General features: G+C 53.1%; 1 long non-coding RNA gene across 1 annotated transcript; it reads right to left on the reverse strand.

Annotated features, from left to right (window-relative positions):
* Positions 1 to 8,975: 8,975 nt before the first annotated feature.
* LOC130039182 (uncharacterized) lies at positions 8,976 to 9,889 on the reverse strand. Its single transcript, XR_008794842.1, has 3 exons — positions 9,770 to 9,889; positions 9,439 to 9,589; positions 8,976 to 9,030 (listed from the first exon to the last, which is right to left on the reverse strand). It is a non-coding gene; the product is annotated as an uncharacterized LOC130039182 (long non-coding RNA).
* Positions 9,890 to 11,005: the final 1,116 nt, after the last annotated feature.

Below are 11,005 nucleotides of genomic sequence, written 5' to 3' on the forward strand. Positions count from 1 at the left end.
ACGTCACGGGTAGCTTGCCAGGCTTTGCCGTGCAGGCAAGATACTCTCCGAAAAAGAAAAGGAAAAAGAAAAACAAGATCCCAGGAATCACCTCAGCATGGAAGTGTGCATGAAGGCGGGAGACAGCTCTGACGGCTTCTTTCCTTTCTTTTTCCTTTCTCTGATATTTGGGCCACACCTGTCAGTGCTCGAGGCTTATTCCTGGCTCTGTGCTCTGGGCTTATTCTTGCAGTGACTGGGGGAACCATATGCGGTCCTGGGGACCAAACTCACCCTAACTGCTGCACTGTCTCTAACTCCAAGCTGGTTCCTTTCAAAAAAACATCTCCTCCAGTTTCAACACAAATCCCGACCTGTCTACACACAATCAGCTCCACTGCTGTGGGTCCAGAGAGACGGGTCATCGGGGGCAGCACACGCTCAAGTCCAGCTGTCTGTTCCTCTGAGCACTGCCCCGTGTGGGCCCTGAGCACTGAGGGGTGGGTGCTGAGAATCATAAAGCAACAAGAACTCCTGCATCGGAGAATGTGGGGAGAAAAAGTGACCGACGGAAGAAAAATACTTCTTGGATGCTTTCCAAATCCTAAGCCCCTCCGAACAGCCCGGGCGCCAGCGTCTGGAGACAGCACACCACGGTGGCCGCAGGACCCGGGGCCTGAGCACATGCTGAGATACACGAGGTCAGCAAGACTTCGCATTCCAGCTCAAAGCAGAGGGGCAGCCGCTGGCCCAGGCAGCCTGCACGCAGCTCCTGCACGGGCCTGCCATCGCCCTCGGTCCAGCCACGGGCGCAGAGCTGGGGGGTTATGGGGAAGCCCAATTTCCCCTTGTTTTTCAGATTTCTCTTAATGGTTTCTTTTTGGGGGGTCACACCCAGCGATGCACAGGAGTTACTCCTGGCTCTGCACTCAGGAATTACTCCTGGCGGTGCTCAGAGCACCATATGGGATGCTGGGAATCGAACTTGGGCTGAGCCGCGTGCAAGGTAAATGCCCTACCCGCTCTTCTATCACTCCAGCCCTCTCCCTTAATTAAATGTTTGATTAGCAGTAAGTGTGTGATGTGAAGAGACTGTGAGTTCCCGAAACTCCTTCCTCCCTGAGGCACCTCACGAGTCCCATCTCTCACACCTCCGCACTCCCAACCCCAGCACCTCTGCCAGATCCCCCGAGGGACTTGCAGAAGCACCAGGAGGTGGGGACCCCTCGCACAGGGTGCTCCCGTGCCAGTGAAAGCTCGGAGCAGGAGTCTGGGGAGGGGCTGTGTGTGTGGCATCACCCCCAGCCACTGCCAGGCACAGTCCCGGAGGCCCCAGGGCCACGGACTGGCCCCACAGAGCAGAAAATCACTGAGATCAGCCCCACAGTCCCTTGGGCATTGCTTACGACTGTCCCCACAAAAGGAAACAACTTAAGAAGTTATCCTTAGGAACAACTGGTAAAAAACAAACTGGAAACACCTCCATAATCATTAAAGAGCAGGAAAACGCTTTGTTGTGTGGAAATGCCTCCACGTGTGGTCTTGCTCTGCTTCTGTGGCCGCTGTCACTGAGCCACGCATTCATCACTGCAGATACATACACACACACACACACACACACACACACACACACACATGCCATCGCAATCCACTCTGCGATAACCAGCTTGGCACACTGGACAGACAGCACTGTCCGGACTCAGCCAGCACTCAGCAGCTGCAGGGTTCTGTGTCCCCAGAGAGACCCCATGCAGTTAGCTGCATCCCCGTCCTTTCAGACCAGGGCTCTATCACCAGGGTTGTTCCCTGCCAGGGCCACTCCTGAAGGCACCGGATTTACCCCTCTTGCAGCCTGGGGCTCCCTGTTCTGAAGAAAAGACATGAATCAGACTGTCGGAAACTTCTCAGACTCTATCCCAGCAGGAGCTACTCCCGGCTCAGTGCTCACTGGACAAGGCAGGAGCACAGATGGAACCGAGCGCTGGCTGTGCGCCTGGCACTAGCCCCGTGAGCTTTCCTAGCCCCCACTGAGATATGAAGTGCTACAGAATCTAACATCCGGGGCCAAACCCCCCTGACCTCGGACCCAGGCACCCCTCAGAAATGCTCTATTCCTCACACCTCCCTGGGCGGCCCGAGCAGCGGGGCTGCACACTGCATGGCCCTCTGCACAAGGCCTTCGCCTCGGTTTCCCCGATGGTGTCCTGGCTCGAGCTCGCTTTAACCTTGGGCTGAAAGTCAGTGCTTGACATTTTCAAGTATTCTGACTTACACACAAAGGCCGCACCTTCGAAAACAGACACTTTTGAGATTGATTTTACTCAGCTAACCTATTAGTAAATGATGTCACTTCACTTACTGTTCTGGATGCCATAAATTTCATCGATGAGTCCTTCGTATGTCAGCTGAGTCGCAAGGGGAGTTAATAAATCCACATTTCGATCAAGCAACAAGAGGTTATCAAAAACAGGAAATATGGAATTCTGGCTTCCTGTAAACTCTCTCTTCATCCTGATCATCATATTGGCCACTTGCTGGAAACAAAGTACAGAACCAAGCAGAGCCTTTTTAGCAATGGGCAGATTTGGGAATGCTGACTAGTTCAGCCCTTTTGGAAAACAGTATGGACGTTTCTCAAAAAATTAGAAATTGAGCTCCCATTTGACCCAGCGATACCACTCCTTGGAATATATCCCAGAGAGGCAAAAATGTGTAGTCGAAGAGACATCTGCACTTGTTTGTTCATTGCAGCACTCTTTACAATAGCCAGAAACTGGAAGAAACCTGAGTGCCCAAGAACAGATGACTGGTTAAAGAAACTTTGGTACATCTACACAATGGAGTACTATGTAGCTCTTAGAAAATATGAAGTCATGAACTTTACATACAAGTGGTACAATATGGAAAGTATCATGCTAAGCGAAATGAGTAAGAAAGAGAGGGATAGACATAGAAAGATTGCATTCATCTGGGGGATATAAAGTAACAAAATATGAGATTAATACCCAAGAATAGCTCAGATCAACACCAGGAGGATTACTCCATAGCTTAGAGGCCAGCCGGGTATTCTAGGGGAAAGGGCAGTTCAGATAGAGAAGGGAGCACCAAATAAAGGGTGTTTGGAGGATCCTCCCAGGAGGGGAGATGCATGTTGAAAGTAGACTATGGACTGAACATGTTCGCCACTCAATGACTCTTTTGCAGACCACAACACCCAAAAGGAGAGAGAGAACAAAAGGGAATGCTCTGCCACAGAGGCAGGGTGGGAGGGGGGTGATTGGGGGGATATTATCCATGGTGGTGGAAAATGGGCACTGGTGGAGGGATGGGTATTTGATCATTGTATGACCGAAACCCAAGCACAAAGATTGGTAAATCTTCAACTGTACCCCATGGTGCTTCACTAATAAAAAAAAATGAAGCTAAAAAGAGCCCGGCAATCCAAAATTTAAAAATAAGACGTAAAAAGTGGAACAATAAAATAAAACAAGACAGGCCTAAGACAGTATGGTGGGTAGGATGCTTGCCTTGCAGGTGGCTGACCCAGGTTCAATTCCTGGCACCACATACGATCCCTCAAACCCTGGCAGGAGTGAGCCCCAAGCACTGCTGGGTATGGAGAGGGTGGGAGGAGGGAGAGGGCGAGAGAGGGAAGGAGAGTAGGAATGGAAAAGAAAAGATAAAGAACAGAAACGAGAAAAGGAAAAAGGGCTGGGAGACAGCAGAGGGGCCAGGGGTCACGCCTTGCACGCAGACAGCCTCAGTTTGATGGCCCTAGCACAGAGCCAAGAGCACTGCGAGGTGGAGCCCCAATCCCCACCCGCAGGAGAGAGGCCCCCCTCCCCGCCCTGGCTCACCCTGGCGCACTCGCCCTAGCCGAAGATCTGGGGGATGGTCCCGTACAGGGCCTGCAGTGTCATCAGGCCCTTGGCCGCGTGGTACAGGCTCGTCTGGTCGCTGTCTAGGTAGCACTCCTGTGGGAGAGGGCCAGGCACGTGGGCACAGGCTCTGTGAGTCAGCACCGAGGCCCTAAGGCAGCGCCTCTACTGGGGGCGAGCATCGCTGGGTGGGCGAGGAAAGGCTGGCCTCTGCATGCCCGCGTGACCACACAGCACAACACGCTGGGCTTGCAGAAGGGCAGGCAGCGTCTCCCACATACAGCAGCGAGTGTCACAGGGGACAGGAGGAGGGCAGCCATGGTCTCGGAGAAGGGCCACAAGGTCCATTTAACACACAGACAAAAAGAAACATCTTTGGCCCAGAGAGAGGAAAGAGCACGCACGCGCCCCCCAGCCGGGCGGTTCAGCAGGGTTGACAGAGCACACATGGTCCCCAGCGGGGCCTCAAGATCACTCCTGTGCCTCAATCCCTTCATCCAGCAAATGCAGAGAGCAGAGGAGGGAAATCACGCAACGCGCTTTACCTGCACTCCACCTGATGGGACGCCACTGCCGGTGCCCATCGCGGGACTCTCTTGATTTTTTTTTTCTTTTTGGATCACACCCGGCAATGCACAGGGGTTACTCCTGGCTCATGCACTCAGGAACTACTCCTAGTGGTGCTCGGGGGAACCAAATGGGATGCTGGGAATCAAACCCGGGTTGGACGTATGCAAGGCAAACACCTCACCCACTGTGCTATTGCTCCAGCCCCTCATCGTGGAATCTTTGACCCTGTCTAAGGCAGCGGCCAACAGGCGTGCACCCCAAAGGCGTGAGGATAAGGGGTGCAGAGTGGGGGCGGGGTGCAGAGGGAGACCTCCCAGAGAGCCTGGCCCAGAGTGAGCACAGTATCGCCAAAGGTCCCGTAGTATGTCTCTGCCAAGTCTGGGGTGCCAAGTCTGGGACACTTCAGTCCAAAACATCCTGGTTGGGATGTCCAAAGAGTCCTCAGAAAAGGACCAGAAATTCCTCATTGGAGCAGAGCAGAGAGGAAGATTCAGGGGAAGGAAAGCATTAGGGGGCCTCTTTCGAACTGCTTAGGGGCCCAGGTGACTGTTCAGAGTGGGAACTGTGTCTGCCTGCGGACAGCTAAGCCAGTTTCTGCCCGGCCCTGCCCAGCCCCGAGCACCCAAACAAAATATTCATATAAAAATGGCGTATTACTACAGACACCTCTAACAACTTCCACCGGCGAGGCTCAGGGGATACCCCTGGCTCTGCACTCAGGAATTATTCTGGTGGTGCTTTGGGAACCATATGGGATGCCAGAGATTGAACGTGTATAAGCTGCGTGCAAGGCAAATGCCCTTCCAATGCATATTGCTCCAGCCCTTGTAATTCCTCTTTAAAAGCCCCTAGGGTCATATCTGGTGGTGTGTGGGTCCCTCGGGTCCTGAATCCGGGGCTCCCCAGGTGATGCTAGGGCTCTAGCCCTCTAAGCTATCTCCCCACCACCCATAATTCCGTCACGGTCACGGTCACGGTCCTCCCGTTATTCATCCATTTGCTCGAGTGGGCCCAGTAACATCTTCATCGTGAGACCTGTTACTGTGTTTGGCATATTGAATACTTCATGGGGAGCTTGCCAGGCTTTGCCGTGCGGGCGAGATACTCTCAGTAGCTTGCCGGGCTCTCTGAGAGGGGCGGAGGAATCAACTCGGGTCGGCCATACTGGCCGCTTGCAAAGCAAACGCCTTACCCACTGTGCTATCGCTCCAGCCCCCGTAATTCCGTATTAAAAAAATTTTTAAAGTTAACCACAGGGGTCGATGGCACAGTGGGTAGGACGTTTGCCTTGCACATGGCCTACCCGGGTTAGATTCCTCCGTCTTTCCTCTCAGCTGCCGACTGTCGTGTAGAGGGACAGTGAACAGACAGATGGACGATCCCATCCCTACACACAGATCCCCGCCCCTGGCATCCTCTACTCCACGGAGCTGACTGCAGGGGGCTCCGTGTGTGTGTGTGGAGGTTCACACACGAGCAGACTCTGTCCTGTGAGGGCTGGAAGGTCCCTCATGTTCACACGAGGAAGCCTCAGAGACGGTCCCTTGCGAGGGCTCTGGGGCCCTTGGCAAACTCCACCCGGGCGGGGCGAGCCCCCCAGTGCCCCATGTCCAAGCTGACTGCTCACATGACACATGCCTGGTTGCCCAAGCTCTGGGGTCCCTCAGCAGACTACCCGGAGAATGTAAAGTAAGAGACTTCAGGTCTTGTCAAGACTCAATCAAGGGGAAAGGCGGGTCATGGAAACAAAATCACTCACAAATGGCTAACTGGAAAAACGCAGTGTCAGACTTGACTATTTCTGACTGGAGCGGCCCTGCCTTCCACTCTCAAAGCTTCCTCCACAGCCACAGTCAAGTCAGGGTGGGACGGGTACAAGGACAAACATTGACCAGCAGCAGAGAAACACCAGGAATAAACACATTTAAGGACAACTGATTTTTGAGAATTCAGTAAGGGCAATAACAATTTTTAGCCAATTTGTTGAAACAGGAGGGTCTCCATAAGCAAGAGGAGCAGCGGCCCGAGAGACAGCACAGGGGAAGGCGCTGGTCTTGCACACAGCCAACCTGGGTTCTATCCCCGGCACCACATATGGTCCCCAAGCATGGGCAGGAGTGATCCTTGAGCACAGAACCAGGAGTAAACCTTGAGCACTGCTGGGTGTGGCCCAACTCCCATCTCTCCCCAAAAGGAAGAAACTGGAGGCTTCCCGGAATCACTGAAATGCCAGTGTCAGTGTCACCATCACAAACGAGGCAGAAACGAGTGTCAAGTTCAAAGGGCAAACACTGAACTTACTCTGAAGGCGCCCTCCGACTCCATGGAGAGAAGGTCCCCGTCGAAGGGAATGAGGTCCAGGCTGTACTCCTCCCTGTGGATGAAGGAGCCCAGGACGCCCAGGTGCTTCAGCTGCTGCTCACACAGCAGGTTATGCCGGGGCACAAACAAAATGTGGAAATCTCTTGTGGGGCCAAGTCTGGAAGCAGCCGGCGGCCCAGCGCCTTTTTCTGGTGTGGTCTTCCGCATTTTGGTTCCGCCCAGCTCCGACCATCCCACCCCGGGACCGAGGGTCCCGCACGGCCCCCGCTGTGGCCCGCGAGCCCCCGGGTGCTGAGAACTGGCATCAGAGACCGCAGTGGTGGTGCTAAGATGTCGGGGCAACCCCTGCCCAGGTAGCCCCTGGACACCGCCGGGTGGGATGCAGAACATTGGTTTTGTTTGTTTGTTTGGTTGAAATAAAATAATGAGAAGGGACCAGAGCGACAGCGCAGCAGTTAGGGTGTTTGCCTTGCACACGGCCGAGCCGGGTTCGATCCCCAGCATCCCATAGGGTCCCCCAAGCACCGCCAGGCATAATTCCTGAGTGCAGAGCCAGGAATAACCCCTGAGCACCTCTCAATGTGACCCAAAAAGCAAAATAAAAAATAAAAGAAACAAAATAACTGAAGATAAAATTGGTCCTCGATCTGCTGAAAAGTCTCACCTTCGGGGGCTGGAGATAGTACAGGGATTGAGGCATTCGCTTTCAGAGGGATATGCTTCATATGCTTCAGCCCCTGCAGCCCCCAAACGAACGCTGATGAGTAAGGTTCAGTTTGGGCCAGGGAGAGGGCGCCAAGCTTCGGAAGCTTCTGGAGCATGGGAGCTGACTCCACCACAGCTGCCAGGTGAGGCTCTGCTAGCACCGCTCACCAGCCCACTGCACTGCTGCTCGCTCAAAATTTCACGATTGACTTAGATTTGTTTTGTCTTTTTAAAAATGTTATTTTCTTTGTGAATTTTTTTAATCCTAATGAAATACACAGAGTTGATCATGATTTGATTTCAGTCATATCATGTTCCAACACCTGTCCCTTCACCAGTGTACGTTGCTCACCACCAATGTTCCCAGTCTCCCTACTCCCCCAGGCAGGCAAGGCATCTCTCCCTCCCTCCTCCTTTCTGCAGTGCTCTCTCTCTACTCCCTCTCTCCCTCTTTTCTATCTCCCCGTCTCTCTCACACACGCACCTTTTGGTTTACAATACAGATATGGAAAGGTTATTATGTATATCTCTTAACCTACTTTCAACACCCAGTTCCCGTCCAAAGTGATTTCCAACCATTTCCAAGCATTATTGCCAGACTGGTCCCTACTCTATCCTAACTACCCTCTGTCCCCGATGCTTGTGGTAGCTTCCAACCATTGACCAGTCCTCCTGGCCCCATTTTCCTAGCCTTGGATATCAATCTCATATATGATAGCACAGCGGGTAGGGCGTTCGCCTTACAAGCGGCCAACATGGCCGACCCGAGTTCGATTCCTCCGCCCCTCTCGGAGAGCCCGGCAAGCTACCGAGAGTATTTGATATGCCAGACACAGTAACAACAAAGTCTCCAATGGAGACGTTACTGGGCCCGCTCGAGCAAATCGACGATCAACGGGAGGGCCTTTACCTTTACCTTTACCTTTATATATATATATATATATATATATATATATATATATATATATTATGGGCTGGAGCAATAGCACAGCGGGTAGGGCGCTTGCCTTGCACGCAGCCAACATGGCCGACCTGAGTTCGATTCTTCCGCCCCTCTCGGAGAGCCCGGCAAGCTACCGAGAGTATCTTGCCCGGACGGCAAAGCCTGGCAAGCTACCCGTGACTTATTCAATATGCCAAACACAGTAACAACAAGTCTCACGATGGAGACGTTACTGGACCCGCTCAAGCAAATCGATGAACAACAGGAGTTGAAATATTGAATGTAATCAAATAAATTGGTGTTGAAATATTGGATGTAATCAAATAATGTGAACAACCTTATGAAACAACAAAAACAACAACAACAGAACCCAACAAGGGCCAGAAAAATAGTATAGGTATTTGCTTTGTACCCCAATGACCTGGGTTGGATCCCTGGCTCCCCACATGGTTCCCCAAGCCTTACCAGGAGTGATTCCTGAGTGTAGAGCCAGGGGTAAGCCCTGAGCACCACAGGGTGTGGTCCCCAAACTAACAAGCAAAATAAAACATAACAAGGAAGCAACACAGCAAAGAAATATTACCTGATTCTCCTGGGCCCTTTCGTCCTCATCTGCTTGAGAATCAGAATTACCTTTTAGTTAAAAAACAAAGAGTGAGTGTAGGTCTTTGAAAATATGCCTTTTGGGGGGCAGCAACAGTTCAGCAGGTAAGGGGTTAGATCTCTGGTCCCCTGAATGGTCCCCTGAGCAGGGTGATCTCTGAGCAGAGCCAGCAGTAAATTCTGAGCACCGCAAGGTGTGACCCCAAAACCAAACTGACCCGCATCCCCAAAGTGCCTTTTCGCCTTGTTTTGGGCTTATTTTGGCGCCAGTGCTTGCGGACCCAAGGACGCTACCGTGAGCCCATGCTCCGGGCAGGTGCCCAAGTTCACCCTCCTGTGCAGCCAGCTGGGGAAGGGGGTGCGGGGCAGGGGGGGCTGGTGCCCCCGGAGGTGTGGGGGAGGGCGGAGAGCAGGCACCCCTCAGCGGTAGCATTTTACCTGCCCAGCTCTGGAGCTGCCTTTTGTTCTCTTTGAGTTGAAGCTCCAAGATTTTGACCTTGAGCTCCAGCTTCACCTTGTCAGATTCCAGGGACTAAACAACTGAATGCAAGGACTTGGCAGAGGCATTTTCTCCCCTGAGCAAGGAGACCTGCAACACAGGGGTGTGGCTTAGGCCCACGTGGCTGTGGCTGTGACCCCCATGTGGGCGTGGCCTGGGCCGACATGGGAGTGGCTCAAGCCGGAGTGGGCATGGCTCAGGCCAATGTGGGCGTGGTTCAGAGTGAGATGGGCGTGGCTCGGGTCCAAGTGGGAGGGGCCGGGACTCGACCTCATTTCTCAGCTTCTCCAGCTCTGTGTCCTTCTCCGTGAGCAAGGCACTGGTAATACTGATGGATTTCTGCAGGGAAGCTTTCTCTTCATCGGAGTCTCTTATGAACTCGGATTCTCTAAAAGACCAAAGAGTGCACGAATCACGAATCACGACCATCCTGTTATTCGTCGATTGTCTCGAGCAGGCCCCAGTAACGTCTCCTTCATCCTAGCCCTGAGATTTTTAAGAAAGTGCTATATTCAAGGCTCTTTAGGAGAATGAGACCCATCATTGTTACTGGTATTTGGCATATTGGGTACGCCACGGGGAGTTTGCCAGACTCTGCCGTGTGGGCAGGTTACATTCGGTAGCCTGCCAGTTTGTCCAAAGTAGGAATGAGATAATAAGATGTCATAATAAGATGTCGCACGGCCGCGAATGTGGCAGCGTGGTTCCGAGAGCTGGTTTTTATAGTCTCTGAGTCTTGGCCGTTGATGGGATTATACGGCGCCAGGGGGCCAGTTGGTAGGTGTGACCCCTGCCTCCCCAGAAAAAAAGAACTAAGAATCAGGTCTGGGGAGATGGCAGGACTTGCACCCAAGTACTGCGTCCCTCAAGTACCCCCAGGAGCAGCCAATATGTCCTCGCCCTGCAGTGAGCCAGGACTGGCCGAGCACTACAGGGTGTGGCCCAAAACAAAACCAAAAGTAGGGAAAAAAAGAATCAGGGCAAGGAGATAAAGGTCAGAGCATACACCCCGTGTGCTGGAAGGCCGAAGAGGACCCATGCTGCGGGCACCCCTGCCCTGGAGCCTGCCGGTCTGAGCCCTAGTTCTCAGGGACTTCTGGGAACTGCCCAGAACTGCTAAAGCTCCAAGCACTGCTAGGAAGAGTTCCAGTATTCCTAGGAATATCTCCAGGGCTACTGGATTAAAGCCCCAGTACTTCTGAGTAAGTCCACCAGTACTGCTGGGAGTAGCCACTGAGCACTGCTGGGTATAGCCCCAAGGACTGCAGGGTATGGCCCAGCACTGGGCAGGTGCTGTGTCACCTCGAGGGCCCGGGCCCTAATGCCTGCAGGCCACCCACCCAATGATGCCAGTCCCTGCCCCCGAGTGCCGGGAAGGCTTCTGAACAATCACTTTATTTTTTAAAGTCTTTCTTGGGGGTGGGGGCAGAGGGAGAGGCCCAAATGCCCAGGTGCGTTTGCCTGGCACATGACCCAACCTGAGTTCAATCCTCGGCTTCCCATAGG

Source organism: Sorex fumeus, unplaced genomic scaffold, assembly GCF_029834395.1.
Source record: "Sorex fumeus unplaced genomic scaffold, SorFum_2.1 ptg000083l, whole genome shotgun sequence".
In the NCBI taxonomy this organism is placed as follows: Eukaryota; Metazoa; Chordata; class Mammalia; order Eulipotyphla; family Soricidae; genus Sorex; species Sorex fumeus.